The 27,289-nt window shown below is 33.2% G+C and overlaps 1 protein-coding gene and 1 long non-coding RNA gene across 11 annotated transcripts in view; one reads left to right on the plus strand and one right to left on the minus strand.

The window, feature by feature from the left end:
- LOC105212871 (neural-cadherin) overlaps positions 1–27,289 on the plus strand; it is a 246,526-nt gene that overhangs the window by 173,889 nt on the left and 45,348 nt on the right. The window lies entirely within an intron of this gene.
- On the minus strand, positions 5,353–8,309 carry LOC128920572 (uncharacterized). Its single transcript, XR_008470660.1, has 5 exons — positions 8,156–8,309; positions 6,426–7,665; positions 5,849–6,378; positions 5,555–5,764; positions 5,353–5,492 (listed from the first exon to the last, which is right to left on the minus strand). It is a non-coding gene; the product is annotated as an uncharacterized LOC128920572 (long non-coding RNA).

Raw genomic sequence — 27,289 nt, forward strand, 5'->3', positions numbered from 1 at the left:
CGTTTTCAATTAGGACGCAACCAACTGAAACTGCGTCTATCAGTGGATAATAAAAAGAGACAAATTTTTGTCGCAACAGCGAAAGAAGCGCAGCGGACGCAAGAAGTTGTGGTCTATAACTGAGATTTCTAGTTGGTACGGAAATGGCAGCGCAATCAGCGGCGATAGTTTTGAGCTTTCACAAAAAGTGCCGTTATACGACTTTGCTCTTCGGAGTGGGAACACATTTCGCTGTTGTGTGTTTCAGCGCTACCACCAACGTTGCAGTTAAGCCTTGCCTGATTTTAATGTCACTTGTGCATTCTTTCTACTTTGGTGTTCACAACCGTCGAGCACATGCTAAAAAAGTACAATAACTCAGCGAACAATTTGACATTGTTAGTGTTGCAACGTCACTATTATGTGGCGGTCCTCTACGTGGTCTTAGCTGTCGCTGGCGGATGGCAAATTTATGCACAGTCAGCTTGAAATTTCAAATACCCACTTGTTTTGTAGCGTTGCGTTCAGTTTCGGCAACGGCGCGCCTCAGTGGCTTCGCGCATAAATACCTACACTTCGTTGAATGCGACGAAAGAAAAAGCAACGAAGTGTCTTTCCTTCATTTGTTTTTTGTGCGCCACTCACTTCCGCAGCTGCTTCGCAGTTTTTGCAAATTAATTGTTGGACACAAAATTTTACGCAGTCTCCATTGCGTATCGAATTTCCCCAGGCTATTTGTGCGCTTCTGTCGCTTGCTATTGTTGCTCTGATAGTTATTGCTTAATTGCAAATTATGACAGCATTCAGGTAATTGTTAAGTCACAACGAGTTACACTCGCAAATAAATATATATTCATTATAATGCCAACGTAAGAAGGCATAAAGAGGGAGTGCAAAAACAGGTGCGCTCTCTCAGTCGACAGCGGTGCTTTTAAAATAGAGGGGTTAATTAAAACAGTAATATTATAAATGTGTGTTGAATGCATCTGGTCAGCATCTGCAGTATATCAGATTAATTTCCAATATGTTTCGAAAATAATGGTAGAACAAGAACGAAAGAAATATTCAATTCATTGACACTATAAAGGTTCAGTAACTATTTTGAGAAGGCCGCCAGTCCGGGGATATAATTTGTTTACAATATTTGAAAGTTCGTTTATGACATAAGTGTCCCGATTTCTTACTCGAATTTCTACTGTTGACTATAGAAATATCTTATATTTAAAGATATCTTATATTTTTGGAAGAGAACTACTACTTTTTCAACTTCAAAAATATAAATATCACCAGAATAACAGAATTTTACTACAACTAAGACTATTTTAACTCAACAGAGTACAAGGCAACTTGTGTTTCATATAAATAGATGTCTTGTTTCATAAAAAAGAATTCGCTAAATTAAGTCTTATGGTCATTCAGAGTTGAACTCTCAAGAAAAGCACCACCCACCTGTTGAATTAATAATGAGCTTTCTTTTTGGCCCACTAGAGGACTCTGCTATGAACGAGTGGAATGCGACTGACAACATTCAGGGGCTTATGGGGCCACGCGTTTGCTGCCACATAACAGCGAAATGTTGTTGCTGCTCACAACATAGAGACAATAACCATTGTCACAACGCTGTAAGGGAGCACTGGTCCACAATGAAAGTGTGTAGTGACAATGTAGAGGAAACAAGTCAAAGTTATTTGAATGAAAGTTGAACTGAAGTTTAAATGATATTATTGCATTGACAGCAGTTTTGTAGTTTGTTTTGCACTTTATTCTTGCTGAATGTTCTTCGCGACTTTTTCTTCCTTTCCGTTGTAACGAAAATAGTGGACTTTTATAATGATTGATGGCAGCTGTGGTGGAGCATGGCATATTACATTGTACTTTATAATTTGTTTGTCCAAAATTAGCTACAGAAAAAACCAAAATAAAATTTGGCGGCAACAGTTGTAGGAGTGGGTGCAATAAAGCTTTTGGTGTACATAAATATAGTATAGTACTGAGATGTTGAGTTGAGTTTTTTATATGTCTGCCAACATGTTGGGAAAATGACGACAATTTTTAAAGTGAAAGAACTACAGTTCTTTAATGTTCTTTTACTGACAATTGCTTTTCACTTTTTACGCACTTTTACTGCCCAGCTCTACTGTTTCTCTGTTTTTTTAGCCGCCACTAGTGCCATGAGTATGACACTGAAAAGTTTTGCTATAAAAGTGGAAAATTAAATAAAGACAGAAACAAATGAATCACGGCCATCCCTCCGGGCCATCCTTGCATTACAAAGCAGTAGCGTTTATAATGCGCATACTCTTACAAACAAAATTCTCTCCAATTAGTTGTAAGATATTTGAACTTTTATTTTTCATGACTAGCCATGAGCAAATGACATTGAGTCTGCATTTTAAATATGCGCAACAGCTGCAGAATTCTTGCGCTCGTTTGTTTTCAATGCGAAGCTTAGTTTAACTGAACTTGGTTAGCCCTGAAGGTTACCAGAAATATATATGAAATTAACTTAATTAAAGATATTTTGCACAGATTTTAAACAAGCATTCAACAAAAACTATTTCAAAATAAAAAAATAAATCCGAACCACTTTCCTTCCAAATTATCGATTATTATAAGCATAAGACAATCAGTCGCTTGATTAAATAATAATTAACGCAAAACCCATTTTTTAACTATTATGTTGATATCTAATAATTACACTCATATTTTTCAATAAACAATATTTAAAAATTAAAAATGATAAATAATATTTTTAAATACAACTCTATGTGCTTTAAAAAATATTGATTTTACTACAATAAAGTTATAGGAGAGACTAAGCACTGCTAATTATACAGCAAATTTAACGCCAATTATGTTACAAAAAAGTTGGCATCAAATATCGGCGAAGTTCGCCAAAAATGCTTTTCGTACCTCTGACTTCTGGCTCTTGCAAAAAACAGCCACCGGATGGTCAAAACATTTTCAAGTAGTTATTTGGCACATTCAAATTTTCTATTAATTATGGCTTATGCTGAGAGTTTTCCATATAAATAAATCACACATATTTTTGGCAAGCGCTTTTGTTGAATTTTATAGCAGGAAGCAGGAAGATTTAAATAGTTTCGAGTTAATTTAATTAATATAATACTTAATTAATTTACAATCTTAAATATTTTAAACGAGTAGTTTCAATAGTAATAACAAATTGTTCATACTGTTGGCATTATAACGAATATCTTGACCCTATTCACAAGATATCAAATATGACGTGTAATCTAACTGTAATCTTTCTGAGAGTGTCTTAAAAACGTAATTCTAAAACCTTCATTACTTCCTTTTTATCAACTTGAACTTCACACATTTCTAAAACTTTTGACCTAAGATTCATACATCTACCTAAAATATGCACACGTGCCTAAGAATGTGTAATTTCAGTCATTTTTTATGGGTTTATTGTTTGTAGAAAACATAAATTACCCAGAGAACGCATATATACAGAACATACGTATTATGGTATGTCCACATGTTCTGGTCTACATACATTCACACAGACAAATGGTCATATTAGTCATGTGTGTGTGGACTTGCAGCCTGCGTAAGCGCGCTTTGGCTCAATATGAAAGCTTTTGTCGCATTCGGATTTTCGCCTAACAAACACGAAATCCTAAGTGCTTAAGCTGATTAAAATGTTTTCGTAACATATTATGTTCATTTTTGTTTTTATATGTTTGCTTTTTTGGTATGTCATACAACGTTTTATTATATTTTTTGGAGGTATAACAAGCGTACACGCATTAGCTATTAAAATTGCACTGAGTCCGTCTTCTAAATGCTTAAGCACATGTTACGAAGGCTTCGCACGACTGTATTTACATTTAAATACAACAACACAATACAGGGAAAGGCTGAAGTTTTTAAGCAAAGGAGGCAGTGATTTTTCCTGCAGGTTATATTCAGTTGTGTGTGATTGGCGTTGCAACCATTTAGCCGGTTATAGCCGAATCGACAATAGTGCGCCACCTCTCTCGCTCCTTCGCAGTTCGGCACCAGTTGGAGATCCCAAGTGTAACCAGGTCGCTCTCCACATGGTCCCTCCAACGGAGTGGAGGCCTCCCCTTCCTCGGCTTCCTCCGGCGGTTACTGCATCGAACACTTTCAGGGCTGGAGTGTTTTCGTCCATTCGGACAACATGACCTAGCCAGCGTAGCCGCTGTCTTTTTATTCGCTGAACTATGTCAATGTCGTCGTATAACTCGTACAGCTCATCGTTCCATCGTCTGCGGTATTCGCCGTTGCCAATGTTCTGAGGACCATAAATATTGCGCAAAATTTTCCTCTCGAAAACTCCTAGTGTCGTCTCATCTGATGTTGACATCGTCCAAGCTTCTGCACCGTAAAGCAGGTAAATCAAACTAGGGTTTGTGAATAGTGAGGGGTTTTATTATTAAAATCCAAAATTTTTATAATTCTGTAACTCTCGAATGGTCAAGAATTATTCATATGGAGAAATTCAAACAATGTTATTACAATTAACTCAGTGGGATTTGAACCAAAAATTTATGAATTTATTTTCAATTTTAAGTTTATTTTCAAATTTCTGAATATCAAATAAATTACAATACTATTACATATTGTATATATATAAATACAGCTATAAAATATCAGGCTTCATTTTCATTAAGAGCAGTCTTCGGCGAGGATCTCAAAAATAAAATGTTAGACGGAGCAATTCAACTTATTGTAAATGTCAAGATGAGTTGTTATCAATGAGACTAAACTATAAAACTTCAAATGAGTAATAGCGCTGGAACCGGCTAATGGTGAAATTATTAACGGATATGATTTTAAATTACTTTTCTGGTACATATAATTACAAAAGGTAGCATAATTTCCTTGTTTAATGCACTATAAAATTCACACAGTAGTTATTTGTAATTCTCGGGTACACGACCTTTTTTCCACTTATGTACGAGTACAGATTCCATAAATATTGTAATAAAGCCACATCATACAGCAATTACACACTGGTTTGACTATACGAAAGTAAACATTTCTTCTCGTGTGCATATGCAATGGTAAATAACAGCACTTCCATAACGAATATACCTTCATGTGTACTTACTCGTATGTTTGCTTGTGCAATCAACGCTTCCTTCCTTTTAAAAAAATAAACTCTCCTTCTGCTAGTTACGACATTCTGCATCATTTCTTTATTCAGCTTTTTCCGTTGCTTGGCAATATTTGTTGGACAGTTATGAGACAGAAACTAAAGCACACAGTCCGCTGTCAGAGCCGATGTATAGATCCCAACTTATTGAGAACCAACAAGCCACAATCTTGTGGAAAGCTGAATTGGAATACAGCAGTCCACAATGTTTTCCACTTCTTCTTTTCTTTATTTGCACTCTTGTAGGTATGTTGTTAAGTGCCAATAAATTGTGGTGAATTCACGGTGAATAATCCGAGTAGTTGTTTGTTTTGAGTCCGTTTCAATGTCCTTACTGATATTAGTTCTTATTTTGTCAGGAAAACTATAGATGTATGATGTAAATAATTCGAAAGAAATTTTTATAAATCGGTAGAGGTAGACTACCTGACCAGAACTCGTGAGAGCAACTAAGCCGCCACCCGCACATAATTCTGTAAAAATGATACGATTGGAACCTTAATCGTAAGCACACAAGCCTTACAAGTCCCATTGCGCAGTCCAAAGATTCTCAGGAATAAGTTAAATGACTTCTTCCCGAACCATATCCAGAGAAGCTGCTGAAGCCTTAGATACTAGACTGTCCATTGTAATATTCTTGAAGAGGAATTAGTGTGATTATACAAGATATCTGAGTCCATTAAAAAAAAAAAAAAAAACATTACAGTTACAGTGACAAACCTCATTGAAAGGACAGTATGCTCCCAGAATTCTTTCGGACATCCAAAGATGGCTACTCAGACAACATGGAGTTATGAATTTATTACTGACTGATATACTTAGTGGACAAGAGTCCATTAAGGCATTAGTATGACTGTCCGGTGGGTGGCATGTTTTTTCAATGCACTCGCTTCTTAAGAAAAGTTTTGGTAGTTTGGCGGTAACTGCTACTGCCTACTGTTGAATGGAGAAGGCTTAAAATATCTTCTTACTTCCCACGGTTACGAATAATCCGGTAGTTCCGAAGGAGAGACATGAGTTGAGATGAGGTTAGGTTTCGCAAGGTTCCCCACTCGAGCTCTTGATGCACTTAAAAAGTCCGTAGAATCACACAAAAAATGTTGACAACTGTCTTCCGGTAATGTGCAACTCTATGATACTTATATACGAGTGTGTACTAATGGTCGCCATTGATACGGAAGTGTTAGATGATGCTCCAGCAATTACTTCCACATCCACTTTTCTTTGCCGATGGTATGGCTTTTCACTTTCTGCAGAAGATCAAATGAATATAATCCCATTGAACATGTGTACCTACCTTTGGCTGTGGTGGTTTGTATGCAATTTTCTTAATGCAGCTTGACTTTCTGCACACACACAAACACACCCGGAGCTTTGTTTACGTATTTGCCTACCCAATTTGTTTTCTCTTTTGCACACACTTCCTGTTATTCAAATAATGCGAACATGTGTTGTTTTTGTTATTCTTGTTTGTATGTATGTCCGTATGTATGCTGTGTTTCGTACTCAATTTCTGCAATTACATTGCCAATTTTCGATTTGGTTTTCACTGCTGCCAATCGCAAAGCAAATAGGCAACTAAAATCGACCGATGTAAATAGCCGAGAGCGTTGTTTGGCAATTTTTGCTATTTGTCCTTAACAACCGATGGAGATTGCTTGCTTGCTTTTATCAGCCCATTATTGTATTGCTAGCTGGCACAATGTTGATTGCAAATATAGTATGATATGTTTTATGCGCTTAGGTAAGTGGGCGCATCTGTAGCATATGACCATTATATTGGCCGTGGCAAGGTGTACACTGTTGGCTGTAATGAAAATAACAGTTTTCAAATTTTCGCCATATTGCTTATGGTTGTTAGAAACAGAAGGGACTGAATGCCACCCAGAAGGAAAAGTCACAGCTCAGCTACGTATGTACATTCATGTGTGTGTACAACGAAATGAGCGTCCATTTCAAGATATATTTAGCCTTGAGACCTAGCCAAATAGTCCGCACTCAATTTATTTGAGCTCAGTTTGTTTGTTAGCAACAACTACTGGTCAAATAGATATCCCCGTATGCTTACAGGACGCAATAGTGTGTTAGGTGCACACATGTGTGTGTGCTTGTGTTGCTTCGGTTTTCATACCACAGCGTTTCACTTAATTAAAATCGGATGTGTCTACGAGGCATCTCACATATGTTTGCCTACGACAGATGGCCTGTCTGATATTGCCTTTCCACAAGGTGAATATTTGTTTCTCTAATGTTAGGTAAATCGACTGCAAAAGTCAGTGCTGGAGTGTTGTAGCCAACATATGTTCACCGTTGCACAGACATAAATATATATTGGAGCCAAATAAATTTCGTTTAATTTACCACCGTGTGGTCGGAATGAACATATTTTCAGATGTGCGTAGGGATATAGAAGACTTGTGTAGTGGAGCATTCCATACAAAGTTGTCTGCTTAAGAATTTTATTTATTTAAGAAATGTTTTGCCTTCGATTACACTCCTTTACTCATTTTAGCAATATTTATTTTATTAGATGTTTACTGCAAAAATTAATTTAATAATATAAAAAAGTATAGAAATGTTAGTAAAATGTCATTGATAAAAATTTGATTTTATTATAACAATGATTATGTTCTTAAAATTAAAAATCAAATTTGTAATGAAATTTAATAAATAATAATTTATATGGAATCCGAAAATAAGTTAATTTTTTTCAAGATAATCCTCAGAAAACTGTACACTAGCAGATTTAATTTCTTAACTCCGCTTCTTTCGAAATAATGTGATTAATTAAAATAATATTCTATTTTAATGTTATTAATTTATAAATCCTTATGGTGTCAATTATTAGTCGGACTAATATTTAATTATGGTAAATATTACAATTCTACACTAAATAGGTGTAATGACTTAGGGGGTATTTTGCTTAATAATACTTATCTTTCCGAATAAGGACTTCTTCTCTACATTTATTAGTTTGAAAAATTTAATAAACAAGTAATGAAAGTCGAATAAACAATTTTGCTCCACCTTTATTAATTTTGAAAATTAAATTGGAATGCACCATATGTCGCTTGACCACACTCGTGTACTTTTATACAATTCCTTTGTGAACACCTTCACGAGTTTTTCAATTACTTTTGCAACATATTTTTAATTTGATTTTGCTACTACATATTTCATTAATGTTGCCATGGTAGCACTTTTGTTGCTGTTGCTGTTAGCCCAAAATGCTCAAACTTAATGAACTGACCATAGTACAGGGTGGGCCGCAGTTATTTACTAACCATATATGAAAATAAAAACTTGTTTATAATCTATGAAAGTAAGCATTAAAGATTTTATTTTTAAAATATTGTACCATACATAAGAAATTTTAAATTTTTTCGCATCCCTTGAAGAGCAAGGTCGACTGAAATTTGGTTGCTTTGTTCGTGCGCTTATGTTTCTCATTGAACTTTGACACCCACTTTCACGTCAGTTGAATTATATAGCACGGTTTCTAAAATTGTTTCTTCGACCACACTCTGATCCACACCGTCCAATTTATATTTAAACGGATTTTTATATTTCGGTTTACCCTGTGTTTCTACTGCCAAACATGTGAGAACTACAAACCAAAGTTTGCAGTTTTATTTTAAATTAAATTTCAATTTTCACTTACACATGTGTCATACAAACATATATAAATACATATGTACTTATCTAAAATTTCTGTTTTCTTTCTAATTCTTTTGCAGGTGAGTAAAATGGTGCAGATGGTGAAATTACTTCGGCATAAAAATACTTGGCAATTTCGTATAGAAAATGTAAGTTTGTTATTCGATATTGAAATATGATTTCAAAGGAAATTCATAATAGCTAAAAGTGTAAATGATTGATAAAATTGGAAAAGTGAGAATTTATAATACGAGGGTATTAAGTTTAGTTTGAAACTCAACTACTACTTTTATTCTGAGACATCATTAAATATTTAAAATATATTTAAAAAAAACTCGATAAGTATTTTTTGCTAAAAATTATGTATATTAAGTTTCTTCCATTGTGATTTTTACAAAAATTTAAATTAATAATTTCTAATAATAACGAGAGCAGCAGCATTTTATTAACATTTCTGATATATTTAAAGGTAAAAATATGTTATTTAATATCTGAATTACAAAGAAGAAAATTTAATATGTTTCATTAGTATTTTTTCCCGAAATTTAAGTTCAAATATTATTTGCCGTATTGCCAAGAGAAAATAGTCAAAGGATTGAAAAAGAGAAAAATATGTTTTTCGTCCACTTTATATGCACATACATATGTAACAGCGTAAGGTGGGAAGTGCATGTAATCTACGTTATCAACTATTTTATTATTCTCTGTGTCCTTTGCGAGGATAGAAATATTCACAGTATTTTCGTACGCTCTTTTCGCCAAAAATGTCCGCGCTCGTGAACATTCTTCAAATTAAATCTGACCACTGCAATCTGTAGGCAAAACAATGCCAAAAACACGTGCCCCTATACAGGCGCCGGGCATATTTGTGGGCGCGTTGTGTTCACTTTATGAAAAGGCAGGGCTATACATCTGGCGTACGTGTGATAGATATTGTACGTCAACAACATGCGACTCATAACATATGGTCGAGAAATATTCATTTGCCAAAAACAGATTCACTGAAAGTATGTGATAAGACACTGACTTATATTTTATGTGTATTATATGTGAGGATTTAAATGTACAAAACAAGTAAGGGAGGGTTAAGTTAGGCCTATATGCAAAATTTTCAAGAGTTCTCGAAACTTTGTCATGCTTTTGGTTAGTTTGTTTATAAATCCTAAATTAATTTTTACTGTTAAAGAAATTTAGTACATCTATTATATTGGAGGTAACGGAAAGTGTTGAAGCGATATCCCACAAGCTTAAGTCTGAATCAAATTATATATACTGAATGACATTATTAATAAATTCAACCATATGGCATATAATATTACGAAGTGTCACTAGAAAAGGGTCAATTCGTCTCAACATGTCTATAATTGTGATGTTTATATTCATATCTTACACCTGATTCGTTTACTTTACGAAGTTAAAAATATCATTCGACGAACAAAACTTTTATACCCAGTGCAACATGTTGCGAGAATATAAAAAAATAAATTCTTCACTTAAGCCTCGTACACTCTTACATGTGTAAATTTTCGGAATTGCGTGTGCATGGGTGTTAAGCGGACACGTTTGAATCCATACATAAATACACGAGTATATCGTATGTCTGTGATAAGAGTACGGAATTACGTGCTGCTGTCACCAAATGGCAATTTCATTTTATTCGAACTCTTTTGTGGGTATTAACAGATTTTTGAGTCCTTTAAGCTTCTTTGTCTCGCTTGTTTGTAAAAAATTTCGTTTTATGGACATATTCCATATTCCTATTTGCTAGTGTATTTTATTCTTTGTGAATGCTGACCAAAAGCATGAAATTTTCGGAAAAAGCAAAAAACAAAAATAATACTATGAAATATTTAGGTGTCATCTGCATTAAAATTCTTTTTAGGCTTTTGTTCTAACAATTTAAAATTTGTAAAAAAAATGTAATACATTTTATTTCATAAACATATATTGAAATAACTCCAGTTCAACTATTGCGGGAGTAGTACATTTTTCCAGTTTTTCCACAAAAGCAATGACATATTAATTTAATACATAGTAGTGCACAGATTAAGATCACGATCTTTTGTATGGTATTAAATTTGAAATAACTATAGTATATGTATTTTAAAGGCTATAAGTCGTCTTATTAGTTTGTTCATCATACAGTGTAGTACTGTTCGATTCACCAAATTTGGATAGTAGTATTTGTATGGTATTAAATTTGAAATAACTATAGTATATGTATTTTAAAGGCTATAAGTCGTCTTATTAGTTTGTTCATCATACAGTGTAGTAGTGTTCGATTCACCAAATTTGGATAGTAGTGGTCGCATTGAAAATGTAGGGTTTAAAATTGTATATTGTTACTTGGTCGTACTGAATAATTTTTGAAAGCAGTGAGCTATTTAATTTAATTACTGTTCTTAGCGTTTACAAAATGAGACTTCATAAACCAGAATGTGAGTACACCCTTCACGCTTAATAGCACTGTAATAACCTTTTCGGTTTTACGATTCATCAAATATTACGTTAATTCTGATTTCCAATACATTTTTACTATATGGGTGATTCTACGATAAGAGGTTTCAATTGCATAGAGAAAACGGCCAAGGAAAAACTTTGGATTTTTTTTCAAAATAATATAGAGATATTATGATTTTTGTCCGTTTTATTTATCTTCTGACGTAAGGCCAAGTCACTTAATATATTTTTTATTACTTTTTCGTTGATCAGGGTAAATACATCGGTCAGGGGAGAGACGTAAAGTTTATGGTAGATTATTATTTTACCAAAAGCAAAAATTTAATTTAAATAGTATTATTATCTCTTTCCTAGATGAATAAACCATAAAATTAAAATAACAAATCAATAAATTAACTCTTTATCCTAAATAAACGAAACAAATATTAAATATTAAAATCTTAAGATCCTTCAAAAACATTCATTTCGTCCATTCGAACAACATGACCTAGCTAACGTAGCCTCTGTCTTTTCTCATCGTTCCATTATCTACGGTATTCGCTTTTGCCAATGTTCAAAGGACCATAAATCTTCCACAAAACCTTTTTCTCGAAAACTCCTAGTGCCGTCTCATCGGATGTTGACATCGTCCATGCTTCTGCATAATAAAGCAGAACGGGATGATAAGTGACTTGTAGAGTTTGGTTTTGGTTCATCGAGAGAGGACTTTAACATTTAAATGTCCACTCAGTCCAAACTAGCATCTGTTGGTAAGAGCGATCCTGCGTTGGATTGCGAGGCTAATATTTTTGGTTTTGTTGATGCTGGTGATGGCTGGAGATGTTGAAGGGGTCATGTTCAGAAGATCACGCAAGAAAGTATCAAGACTTAAGCAGCTCATGACTTCCGGTCCAGGTGTCATGATGAATAGTAACTCCCGTGGTCTCTAATTCTCTCCTCAGGCAGTTATTTTGCCCGGGGAAATACGGCAGGGGAGAGAAATTTTCATGAACAAATTAATTGTTTTAATTGACTGAATTATTTTTTGGGTTAATTATTTATTTCACTTTAGTTATCACAGTATTAGTAATTTAGAACAATAAAGGCAAATAAATTTAATTTATAGTATACGTTATATGAATTGCCAGGAGAGAGACAAAATCAGTTTTCGAATCCAGTACACCGCACGATCGGGGCGCAATAACTAAAAAACTACAGTGCCCAAACGGATTTCGCGATTACTATTGTTAACTTCAGGCTGAAATGGACCCATGAGCACTTTTTTCAATGCGACCGTCTTTGAATTTATGTCGTACCAACGGAACAAAATTTGGTAGGGTAGATACATAAAATCGGGACAAAAGTTAATTTTAAAAATTATATGAAATAAACAAACAAATTTGGTTTTTATTTAACACTACTTAATTTTAATTATTTTACGTCCGATTGAACTTAGTTTAGGTTTAGCATCTCATACAAAAAATATATGTATTGTGCGAAAGTTAAATAAAAAGTAGTAAGGGGACAAGCCAGGGGAGATACTTTTTTAGACTTTGTAAGGAATTTCAGAAAAAACTGTGTTAATTATGCAATAAGTTGTAATATTATTAGTTGTATATTAATACATTAAATTAATATGATGTGATTCATTTAAAAAATAGCAACTTTCTATATACCAGAACTTTGTAGTAGACCTGGATAGTCTACTTTACAATATTAAAATAAGCACTAGTGAAAATATCGGACTTTGGAATTTACTCACTGTAATATGAGGCGGTCATATACAATTTACTCAAATAGCACAATTATTTGTTTGCTAGCAAAAAAATTAATTTTTCTATATATTTTAAATAGTTTCACATATATCTCCTGCAATTAAAATTAACCCTTTAATTGGTATAAATTTCATTCATTATCTTCTAAAACTATAATCCAAAATTGGCTTAAAAGTGTGTTCTTTGGCTATCAGTTTGAAAAATATTCTTATAGTTCAGAATTCCATTTCATTTTGATAACAATTCATATGTATGTATGTATATATCCAGCACTCACTTACGAAGAGCAATTACTTAATTCATCGCAATTTGGGAAAGAAAAGTCAGTTTAGTTTAATTTTTGTCATTAAATTCCTATATTTAACCATCACTTCGCTATCAGGAAATAAATTTTATGCGCCATTTTATTAACACTCCAAAGTAACTGACGAAAAAATACTATGCAGTGTGCTACTAAAACTTAGCTGCAAGTGCTTTACAGTGTATGCTTCCTCACCCTCACCACCCATTAAACTATTATGCCGTCTGACACTCCATCACTTACGCACTATACACACTGTGCATCAATCACGCATTACAAAGTTGAGTACTTTATTGACAGCTAGGCGACATTAACCGAAGAAGCTTTCACACGAAATGTATAGAAAAAGAAATAGTTGTAGTGAAATAACGGAAACATCTAATATGTATGAGCTTAGAACAAATAAACGCGGTTTAACAATAAATTTCCGATAAAGACTTAACAACAACGCTATGTTGATATAAGACGCTGCATAAGTGCTTACAGGGATAGTCAAAGTTGTTTTTGTTTTCGATTTGCTGCCTTGTTGTGCTGCTGAGGTTTGTTTTATTGACTTGTTTGTTGATTTATGTATTCCGCTTTTTGCTGCGCGCAGTAAATTGTGTTGCGGTAAGTGTTAAATTAATGAGAAAAAGTTGATTGATTGCGAGCGCAGCAATGTGTACTTCGTTACATACACACGCAACTTGACTGTAATAAATGTGCAAGGCGATAAAATGCAAATGCTTATGGTATACACTTTGCAAATTCTTCTACCACGATTAACGGTGCTTGAGGGCATGAGTATAAGTAGTTTTATGCGCGGTACTGTGAGCAAGTTTTTATGGTTATTGGAGCATCATTTTATATAAACTCCACTTCAGCAGTATATAGTTTGAGATAAAAAGTTTGTGGCCGTTTTATGCTTGTTTTTAGATCTATTTGATAGCCTGTTGAATACCATTTGAAAAGAAATATTATGGACACTGAACAAAAATCAATTAATTTTATATTTTTAATTCATATTTAATAAATTTCAACAACAAACTTCCAACTTTTCAATCAAATTTTATTGGTTTGGGAATTCTAGTTCAGAAGTTAAACATTTCTAATCTAAATGACTTAACTTATTCAAGTATTTAAAAATTCTGACCATACATGTTTATAGCACGAAGATCTGTCTGATAAATAAGAAACATGAAGAATTTCATATTGCAAATACCATTATATTACTAATTTGTATTATACAAATCATAAACCATAAATCGGTGTGTCAGTACAAAACAAATGGAAAAGCAATTAACTACCTGATTGCTGTCTAACTAGGGAACGCTTTGGAAGTTTCCTAAACATCACATAAATGTCAAAATTACGCTTGAAAGGCTGTCACACCTTTCAGCCGGTACACGCGCTCCACCATATAAACCATATACTGTTATTGACGGTTTCAATATACTGCACTAGCAGTGATTTGCATGGTCACAATACTGAACTATTAGAGAATGACATACCAAAATTTTATAAACATAGTTTCGCCTTTGATTTGCAACCTTAAAAGTGTGTCTGTATGTGTGGTACTGACTGACGGCGCGCTTTCCCAACTCTCTGCATTTAGATCAATATGCTTTGAACTGGTTTAATTTTTCGATAGATTTTTCTTTTATTTTGGAACTTTTTCATTCACTCTTTGTTCGCAAGCTAATAAAACCAAAGTTGGCAATCATTATGCTAAGTCAAGTGTCGGCAAACCTTCAGCTTCAATTTGCCCATATTCATATTATGCATTTTTGTGTTTACCTCTTTAGAAACTTTGTTTTGTGCTCACTCAGCTTCACCGAAGTGCCATTAAAAGTTCAACAAAGTTGCGCTCATATTTGATACGCTGCCAGCTCAACGCCAACATTACAGTCAGCGTCAACGCCAACGCCAATGGCAAAGGCAAAGGTAAGCGCATGTCAAAGATCGACGGCTATTGCCATAATATTCGCCGACAGGTCGTATACGTAACCTATTATTAGTACGTACGAGCAAAACTGTGGGGGTATTCTGTTACAAGTTATTGCACCGGCGTTAACGTCGACTAGTGCCACGACAGCCTCGAAAATGACCTCTTCCAGTTGATTAGTTAGCGACGCATTCGTCTGAGCTTGTGCAATAGAACAAAAACCAACAAAGTTTGCGAAAAATAATAAAAGCAGAGGGAAGCAAGCAGTTAGCTTTAGCAAATTTTCTTTTGTTTTCAGATTAAGCAACAATACAAGTGACGGCAGCTTTTTTCTTTTTTGATTTTGTTAACATCTATTTTCTATCAGTTTTATGTTTTTTATGATAGTGTAAATCAGCATTGCATTGCATTTAGTATGAGTAAATTATGATGGTACACAGGAAATAAGACATGTAAAGTATTCGGTAATAAATTCTGTATATAAAGCTTTATTGTAAACTTGTTGATCTGGAAACATTTAACTTTCAGAACTTTCAATTTATTAACTATCGGTTATACTAGTAACCTGACCTTGTTGTGGTGAAACTTTGCTTACGTAGAGAATATAACAGATGTTATTTGATATTTCAAATAATTATTTTATAATTAAAATTATTTCGTAATCTCAACGTGGGTGGAAGAAGATTTTGAGTTTTGTTGTTGTTCTAGCAACAGAAAAAATTCATCAAATGATTTTGTGGAATACCCGAGTGGACTTTGTGGTCTTTGGCCAAATAAACGTCTGGTTAAGTTCCAATTTCTTAGACTCGACTCTTGTGAAAACGAAATTTTGTGTAAATTATTAAGTTTAATAAACGATCGAGCGGAGAGGGACCATTAACAGATTTTTCAAGATTTCCAAACTATGTATGGTTGTCTTTTGCTTTAAAATAACACTCAGTATCTGCAATTACCTCCCAATTGTTGCTCCATCTTATTCATTCGAGGATTTTCTTTGACATCTGAGAAATCTGGACAACATCCGAAGAATATGATGGCAGAAATTTTGGTACCTCCTATCTCGTCCAACTGAATTTTATGGTTGTTGAAGATTATTTATGTTCTTCCATTTCGTTGTAACCTTATAAATTACTTTACCGTTATTTCATCATACTCGTTTATATCCAATTCTATAATATATTAAATTTTCTATAATATATTAATTTCGTAAGTATCCAACATATTTATACATATGTAGATTATATATTTTCGATTACATTAATGTTAATTTGTAAGAAAAACACCTCTCACACCGAAGGTAAAGTCGTCAACAACAAATTGCTTTTATATTCATGTACTCGTTTGGAAATACTTTGCAAATAAATGAGAATGACTTCTATGTAACTTTTTACATTGTACTTAATCACAAACAATCACCTGGCATACAGAGTTCTAGCAACTTTCATGCAGAGTAATAAAATTTGTGCTGACCACAACCAGATTTTATCAAGTTGACAGGGAACACTCACATTGTCATGCAAATAAAACAGAAGCAACGCTTCAAGTCGGCAACGCAAGTGTTGCCTTTCACCGCCTGTCAACCGAAACTACATCAAAGTAAGCAAACTATTTCAATAACAGAGCGAACAACAAGCAATATACGCAAATTATATATATACATACATGTATAGGTGTGTCATTGTATTTAGTTTTAACAGTTTTTATTTTTTTTGATATTTGCGAAACAGCAAATAGTTACTGTTTATGAGATGTGCAGTGCAAAATATATTGTATGCGGTGCTTGCAACTACTCTGGGAAACAGGCCGCTCATTAATTTTCATAATATTCGTAGCAAAATCACATTCACATACATTTCCTGTACTTATTACTCATACCACCACTGTGCAAACTTGTCGCTTTGCCAACAAGCCAACAAGAATTTGGCAAGCAAAATAAAGAATAGTAATCATATGCCTGAATGCCTCTGCTAAGGCTATTGAACAAGCATGATAGGTATGCATATAATGCCTGTTAGGAAAAGTAACGTAAGCAGAAAAAATCACGGTAAAAATCCCACTTAATGGTAAAAGTTGTTGTGTACACTTATACTATATTACCTCAATCAATCGCACCCCTTATACGGACAAATGCCGTTTCTTGCTTTAGCTTTTGCTTTGCTTTTTTAACAATTTCACTTTCTTTTTGGTGGGTGTGTTCACATTTCATAGCAAATTGTTATCAACTGCCGAGCATACGACTGTTTACACCTACGAATAAAATTTAATGCTCGACAATAACGTCACCAAAAGCAACCAGCCTTACTGTAGGAAAAGTCAGTCAATTGTGTCTACAAATTGCTTGATTTAGAGAGGTACTCAAATGGCTGGGTGTACCGAAAAATGTAATAATGCTATATGCATATGTATTTACCTTAGCTGTAGTATGCTGCAATTGCGGCAACAACTCCGCAAAAAGTACAATAAAATAAATATGTTGTGCTCGTATGCATAACTGTTTGTAACGAAGCTAAAGAATTTCTGGAACATTTAAGCAGAGTACATAGAATCCGCTTGTTATATTTGTAGTGGTTTGTATACTTTAATAAGTAATGTAATAGTAATGTAATGTATTTGAATATCCAGTAATTTTGTGGTACGGTACCACTCATCTACTTTCGGTACACATATTTCTATTTTACTTACCGAAGTGCGTGTATATATATTGTGCCTAAAAGTTTGTGGAAAGCCACCTACATTACTTACATGTCCACAAAGTTTCAATTATGGCTTCTAAATGTAAGTTAGATGCATGCAATCAAATTCTCATTTGTACATTTCATCTCCCTGCGGAATTTTATTAAATTATGGGACTGCACGGAGCACAAAATAAACTCAATAGCTGGTCAAGGTAAAATTAGAGCACAATGAGGTTAAATATGGAATTTATTTCACATTAAATTTAATACTGGTCTCAAATATAGATTTACATAATTTGGGGATCATACAATTGATTAGTTTTAGCGCTGTTACATTACGCAATTTCTGTAAAAAATAAATATTTATTTACGACAAATAGAACATATTAAGTGGAATATATTGTATTTGACAAATTTTTTTTCTTCAACCTGCTGGTCGGTTTTTAAGAAATTAATGACCTTTAAGTAGTTACTACGTCAGCTTTTTCAAATAAGTTTTTGTTGTTTTAAAAACTGAAAAATGTCCTTAGAAAATCGACAATTGAAGCAACGACAACACCCATCAAAGCAGTACATGAGTTGTAGACTCCATTATAAATATGCTTAAAATAAACTTCCTTTAAACCTTAAATTTTGGCTAAAAGACAAAGCTTGTCATTTAAGATTTTTTATGCGCTTTCGTACACCCCGCTTTGCATATAACAGCAGCAGCTGTTGCTTTTCAAGGACTTGTGCTGTAATCTTTTCCACGTCAAATGCCTTACGGGTTATTTTCTCCGCAACCTGTGTATTTTTTTTCGCAACCGAATTTAACGTTTGTGCTTTTTAATCTTATACAGCTTCCACCTTCTCTCCAACATTGTGTGTTACATTTTGTTGCGACAGCTTTGCTTGCCATTCATGATACGCATTAACTATGCAATTTGTCGAGTGCTGTAATTAAAAATTACTCAAACTACCATAAACTTAAGCGAACTGTAAACAATTACAGTTTCAACATTAATGTCAAACATTCCCATATATAATAGAAATACATGGGCGTAAATCGCGCTGAAGCACATATGCCGTACACATATTATATGCATGTATGTATGTGTTGATATATACATACATATTTGTTATTACAAATATTTCATATCTTTCGTGACTGCTGCCAGTTGCGCCAGAACCTTGTTAATATCTGCTTTCATCTTCAATATAACAACAATCATATAAGTGTGTCAATGAAAATTTCGCCGTCGATGATATGGCTTGTCAAGTCAAATTGATCATTATATAATATCTTTTAAAATAGTTTATTCATTCATTATAAATATTAAACAGCCGCATAATTGGCTGATATTGCAGCTATAGGTAAATTTAATTAATGATTTTGTTACGAAAACTTTGAGCGGTGTACCTATAGATGAAGAGCACGTCATTCAGCAGCAGTTGCATAAAACACAATATGTTTGTAGCTATGTAGTTATAAGCATTACATATCATAATTGCTTTTGCATATTAAAATTACGACTATTCACTAGTATACAGTATATCCCACATCATATTCATTCTGTTAGTAAGTGTGTCAGCTGCAAATATCGATGAATGACATTTAATTTTTATATGTAGAAAAATTAAAATTATATTAAGTAAGGAAGGTAAAAGGTCGAGCGCAGCAAGTTTATTTGTTACCAGTGTGTAAATTTCTATCATTCGTCATTACTCTATTAACTTATATGGATCGCCATAATTTATTATTATAGTCCAATAAAACTTGTTTAGTACCGAAGAACATTACTGGTAGATGTCGACTGATTTCGTTAATTTTGGAATCAAACTTCAATATGTCAAATGAATAATATCAATTTGATTTCTTTCTGATATCTATCATATAAGTTTGAAATTTCTCAGCCAATATTATTAGATATTTCGCTCACTATAATGTTGTATTAAAGGCCAACCGAAAGAAATGAAAGCCCTTGAATAAAAAAATAGATCAATTGTGCTCAGTCTAATTTACTTTTGATGATTAATTAACTGTGAAAATCTCAAAACACATTTTTTTTCCAAACCGACAGAAACATTTATAAGTTATTAAAGTATTGTTAGTAGTCGACAGTGCTCCAAGTCTTTTGTCGAATTTTTGACCATATTCACAAGTAAGTATTTTTATTAATTCCTTAATTGAGAAAAAGAATTATACACCAAGCAACATTGTGCGCGAGTATAAAAAATACTACCTGCGATAATTCGCTTGTGGTATCGCTGTTTGATATGTAGTATTAATTAATTAAATGAATAATAACAACGACGGATTTTAATTTTTGATGTTGTCGACTATTTTTCGCGATTGCTGTGATCAATGAATGCGCAGATCTAAATGACTTTATACATAATCAACCCACTATTGTTAGGTGTTTAAACTATATGTAGCTTAGTAATATTATTTTTTACTCATAAGCTGGAAGCTTTCACTTGAAACATTCACTTTTATGTTTTTCCGGGAATGTCATATAACCTAGCGAAGATAAGAATTCCTATTTCTCAACTTCATCGTAAACATCTGAAACTATCAATGCAAATGTATGAAAATTTCTTACAACTCAACCTGCAGTTAAGATAACTAGTTATATACAACTTCGTAACAAATACTATCCACTAGAAAATTAGAGCCTTTTTATATACTAAATATTCGAATATTTTTTTCCATATAATCTACAGCGTTTAATGATGTTTATTTGGATTATTTACTAGAGTAATGTTAAAACAAATTAGTATTGCTTTCCTTAATAGTGTAATGCTTCACTACTGGGTTGCGACAAATGCGAAGAAACTACCACAACTTAACCACGAGTTAATTAACAACATTTCCTAATAAATCACTCAAAGTCTTTACTGCATAAGCAAATAATTAAAATTACAGTTAAACTTATAGTACAGTTTGTCTACCGTCTAGTATTGCTGTTGTTGGGAATACAAATTATTTATTTGATAGAATAACAGACATTCATATTTATACATATTTCATCCAATTAAATATTGTGCTTTGAATCTTTGAGAATTAAAATTAGAATTTACTTATCTTTCCGGTTAGTCAAACAGGTCAACATCAAAGGGTTAAAGCTTTTCGAGGAAGTGGTTATTTTCGACGAGTCTTTGCTTTACTGAGTTTTAAGATGACAAGATGAATGAATCCCAAATTGAGAGTATATTTATTTAGCCTAGATGAGATTTTTTCATAACTACTTCAAATACTATAGTGGTAATTTGAATTGCCTGATAGCTCCAAAAATTGATAAGTTACGAGTTGCATCAATATATGTTTCTAATATTACCCACTTTGCCAAATATTCTACTTACATGTTTAGCGTTGAGTGGGAAATTTAGTTTTTTAAACTAAGGAACACATTATTTTGATAAAAAATTAAATTCATCTTTCCTAAATAACCTCTTACTGTGTACGACATATTTCGCAGAAGTATCCTTTGAAATTTATTTATTACATCTGAACAAAAATATACTCGCTCCTTTGTATTTTCGTCGTCTGAGTTAACCAAACATGGCAGGCTTAATCTAATGAAACCCAAGGTCAAAATTACTCTTAATCTTGGTAATCTCTATAATAGAGCTTCAAAGTAGCCCCAATGCCACAGCTGTCAACGCCCTTCGTCTGCTTGCAGATGCCGTACCTTACACTGCATTCGGTAGTATCTTCACTGCACTCCTGTTGTAGTGCTACAGTGGTATCTTTATACATGCTGTAAATTTGTACGCATACATATATTTCATGTCTTCAAGCTTATTAATTTAGCACATTATCTCTAACATATTTGTTACATGCTCAGTTTCGCTCGAGCTTATTTAATTAGATATATACGTATGCATTCGTATCCTTAGACTTAACCACTGACTTGTACACTTACTTATCTGTCTTGTCAGTCTGACTGCAAAAGTTAGATAAATTTGTAGTGAGCTGTAAGCCTCGATAGCAATAATTTACATATAACAGACAGACATGCCCATAGTTGTATAAGTAACTTCGCTTATGCTAGTATGAACATAAAATATACATTTGTATGTGTGTGTTATGTGAATGATTCGACCTGTTTTTGACATATGGCTGTTCTACTTATCAGTAATAAATGGTGTAAAATTAAATTCAACAGAAATTGTGTACCTTTAATTGATATCTCATTATAAAATATATTTTATGTGAACTCATATCTACTTTTTGTAATTAATATATCCAATCAATAGCAGTGGCATAAATAAATTTAAATACAATTTATTAAAAAGCTCGAGCTACTCTCCGCTTTTTAACAGAGGCTTTCATGATATTATTTAGTGAGTGCCAAGGTATTTAATATCAAATGAATTCGTGGAAGTTTCTTGTTGCAATAGCAATAATCATAGCAAATAATAGCGAAGAATTTACTCCATGTGTACCAAAGTCTGTGTATAAAACTAAAGATGGCTTATTTTTCCTGAAACACATTATTCTAACGAATTGGTTAATGTATAGTGCTCTTTACAAAATCACTGATGAAAACAGGGAAAGACTGGTGAAGGAGAAATCATTAACCGGTCTGTGTTAACCTCTTTAAGAAGATTGGTAACGATTAGGAACCAATAATGCAAATCCATAATGCACATAAAAATGCCACTATCTTTATGACTTTAATGCTGAAACAATATTCATTAACAATTAATATTTCATAAAAACCGCCACAAATATCCCGGAAAATAAAAGGTGTGTCGCATAAAATACATAATCATTTTGAAGCTTTAAAATCAATATACTTTTATCCTAGGCAGTCACACAAGTGCTGTGATAAATATAGATATTTTTTTGTCGGAAAAGCCATTTATCAGGTTTCAGCTCATAACTTTTGCGGAGCGATTTTTATTTCTCACAAATTTTATACATCTGTTTGAAAACAAAAAAGGCACGATTTCATATCAATTTACAAGGCTCACATTTCATAGCGTTAATTAATATTCCAAAGGTTTTTTTGGTTATTTAATATTTAACGCATGGGAACGTGAACATGTGTAATCCCAAAATTACGTGTCTTCACATCACATATTCCACATATGTATATATCATGTACAAGTTGCATAGAGAAACTTTAAATTAATATTAAAGCGTCACGAAACACCAGCAACAGCAACAAACGTATTAACTGCCATTAACAGCTACACGCCTACATATAACGGTGACAACATGTCGTATATGCAACAAACAAGCATTTTAAGAATTCATTATGATACCACGCGCTTCACGCTCCATGTTACCACACCCAAACATATGAGTACATATGATGTGTGTGTATCTGCGTATGAATTAACAAGTATCGCAAAAATTAAAACAGAAGATTCCTGCAAAAGCATTGCTTGCTTGCCACAAAATGTGGCATGCAAAAATATATGCATGTGGCATTTCGCATAATTGCAGCATGCGTCGAGCGCGCTCGGTTGGATGTTGTTGCTCATTTGGCCCACCAAAGTAGTGCCACCTACTGCACGATTGTTGCAAGTGGGCTATTTGTGGGCCGCAGCTCTGAGTTCTTTACAATTTCACATGTTCGTTGGTGCAATTAATCAGTCACAATTTTTATACCACTGTGCAATTTGTGGCAGAAAATTATTGTACTTTAATTGTGCGCACTTATTTTGGTTGGATATGGAAGCTTTGGTCTTATATAAGGTAATATGAAGAGGGAAGAAATTTAGTTATTTGAGAGAGAGGATGTGATACAAATAACTGAATGAGCTGTTACAATCTAACAATTTGAAAGATTTCAACATACGAACTATAAATCTATTTAGTAATATACTTTCCTTTTATATAAGAAATGTCTTATGAAAGTACAGACGTTAACTATCCACTTTCTTAATAGACCATTGGAAAATTGTCTATAATAATATAATATAAACACAGAGTATACTTATATAAGAAAATTTCATTGATAATTCTCTGATGTGCGCCGGGTATGCCTGGTCGGTTGCGATCATACTACAGTCTCCTTACTTCTTTTTAATTAAAAACAATGTTCAGCATAAGCAATGAAGCACATTTTATACAATATATGGTATACGGCTGGTAATTTATACGACACTGCCGTTTCGTTTTCGTAAATTGGCATTTTAAGAGTTTAATATTAAAGTCAAAAATAAAAATCAAAAAAATGCAGGAATATGGTTGTGCATTTTACTATTTTTCCAACCATTGTCATCATTAAAAATATCTTCTGATAGTTTACCGTCACTTAGTTTGGAACTTATTACAATGGTGCGAACGGTATTATGAAAAATAGATTATTTGGAATCTCTTCGAGGTCAGTTCTCATGAAGTTTGACAAACCATCCGAACTTTTGTCAGATCCACGGAACAGTATTATTCACAATAAGAGAAAAATCGAGAACATCGGCTCAAATTAAAAGCTTACTAATCGTATATGTATATGCTACTAGCGGACCCGACGGACGTTGCATGATATTTCGAGCTATTAGGATATTTAACAAAGTATTTTTTTTTGTTGGGAACAACTGGAATTAATATATAATTGAATTGAAGACTTGGTACATAGATAGTAACGACATTCAATTATAAAACATTTCCAAGCAAATTTTCCCAAAAACCTTTAGGTGGTTTCTACACAGTAACAATGGAGATAGCTATTTTTGTAAATATAAAACATCGGAAAATTTTATAATTTAAAAAATATTTAAAAGCACTATTTAAATTGGACAGTATGGTGACTTCAAACCATTCTCGAATCCAGCTGAAGACGCACAAATCTTTCATTCAACACGGTCCAGCCATTTAAGATATTTATACATTTATATGGTTTCCTTTTTAAATATAAGAAATTCTTAAAACTGAATAATAAATTGTCCATGTCACACGCCGCTCTTGTCGGGAAACGTCAAAACTTAGACAACTTAACACCTAATACACATTATGCTAATCCACACAAACTTCTTTTACCTGTTAATTATTTATGAATTTCTTCAATTGAGTAATGAATCTCATTGTAATTGCAAAGTTTTTAAGCAACAGTTTTAGCACTTCAGAATTGTTTTGTATTATGCCAATTATCATAAATTTTTAAATAGCTCTACGTTTAGGTATATTTTGTGTACTTTCCAATAAAAATAAACACTTCAGTTACATTTTTATCGCTTCATTAAATACTCGAGCTTGTGCTACTGACTTTCAGCATATTCTGCTCCGGTTGCCTGCATCTGCGTTGCCGATGGAACTTATCTGCAAGTGGCAAAAGTTTATCGCTGAAATTTTCACTCGAATGCATCCCCAAAGTAATAAATAGTCGTCTTCGCTTCGTACTTTTTGCTGGAATCGACTATCGCTCTTTTATTTCAGTGCTTATTGCTTAACAATTTCCTTTATAATGCTAAGGCGTTTGTGGCGCTGACATTGCCATTGCGATGTAATATTTGCGAAAAAATAGTTATTGGCCTTTTGCCAATTTATTGTCAACGCAGTCGTCGTCGGTGGAGCCGGTCGGACGACCACTTGGGATTGCAATTGGAATTGCGCGCCAAACCGCAAACGTAGCGCCGCACCAATGCTCGTACACTCAAGATCTTCTAGTACATATTTCAGTTTGTACTAGGGCTTTGGAACGTTTGTTGGCATTTAGCCCGAAGTGATGTCGATTTCTAATTGTACAGATTTGTTTTAAGCGAAATCTGCACACAAATTCCGCGAAATTTGTTGGTAATTTTGAGTAAATATTGGTGGTGTTTCCAAAAATTTAAATGCTTATGTGCAAGTAGTAATTGGTTGGAAATCTTTGCACCTGCCAAGCACGACTGTTGCTGACAATACTTGATGCTGTCAATTAGAAGAAGTTTTGTGGCGTTGAATTCTCTGCAGAAGCACTGCAAATAATCCCACTCGAAAAATTGATTTGCTTAATTTAAGCTGTCATTCGGTTGATATTCATTATTTTTGCACATTTTCACTTTGACGTCAGCATTCTTACCTTTCAATTGCCATTCATTTGTTCATTGTTACTTTGTTATTAACTGCACATTAGCGTTTGAGAGGTGAAACGTGATTTTTGCTTTGACAGCAAGTTTTGCTCTGTCCATTCCAGTTTTATCTCTGTTTTTTTGTTGTTTTTGCCTGGACATCGTTCAACACTTTCATTTATTACTAATTGCAGACCATTATCGTTTTGGTTTATTTTTTGTGATTTTGCTTTTGACATTTTTACGGTATTGGATTGATGCAAATGACAATGCTTCAATGTGCTGACGTATTTCCTCTTCATTGCGCTGTCATTCTTATTTTTCTCAGTCGTTCTTTAAACGAACAAAAACTAACAGTATGTCAATTAAAATTTTTCGATTCCAGCAAGGACAGAAATATGCCTCAAGCAGAAATAAGTAACTTGCTGGTGTATATACATATATAACAATCAAATTAATTTAGCTGAAACTTACAATCCATTATAAACATTAGGAAATTTAAATAATTTTGGAATTTACAATTCCAACAAGAATTGCTTAAGGTTACTGGTTTATAATTTCTGGTCTACATGCAATAGCTACCATAACGTTTTACATTGCTTATGAGTACTGACGTAAATACTATTTTAAGCATATTATTATGAAGTATTTAAAGAACAACGATGAAAGCTTGACAGTTCGCTTCTTTTACGACGCAACAAGTCACAATCTAATCAATATCATTCTTGGAATAAATTAAATTTTTTGAATATCCATATGTTAAGGATTTTTAAATTTCATACTAAAATTGTAATAATCAGTAATACGCTTAATATTTTTACTATATTTAACTGTTAAACTAACAAACTCCAATAATTCTGAGAATATTTCCTATTTGATTTGCTTACTTCCTGCTTATTTACAACTTAACTAACTGTTGCTATAATTTTCTACGAAACATAAATTCAATCAACTCACGTTTCATTTGTTTTTGTTATCTCGAATTTAACTTTTAGCAAATATTTACTAAGCAGTTATGTTAGTTGATAGTAAGTTTCCAAATAAATAGCATACGAGTAAATAATTGGAAAAGTGGCATATAAATAATTATCTACCATAGAATATATTCCCAATTATGTTTAATCACTTTGAAAATTACAATATAAGTCTTGTGTGTGTCAAAGCCTAAGATGCTTATGTAATTAGTGTTTGTATAGTGTTAATACATTAATTAAAATCAATTTATATGCGCTCGTGTGTGTTTGAGAAAATGTGTCGTTCTTTCAAATGACTATTCGCAATTTGACCCAGATTTATAGCGGAATACAAATAGAAATGAAAACAGAATCACAAACACATAATAAAACAAGCATTTACGAGCTTACACAAGCTTATAAATGCTTACTTACTCCGGATATGTGTGTACAG

Source organism: Zeugodacus cucurbitae, chromosome 3, assembly GCF_028554725.1.
Source record: "Zeugodacus cucurbitae isolate PBARC_wt_2022May chromosome 3, idZeuCucr1.2, whole genome shotgun sequence".
NCBI classification, from domain to species: Eukaryota; Metazoa; Arthropoda; class Insecta; order Diptera; family Tephritidae; genus Zeugodacus; species Zeugodacus cucurbitae.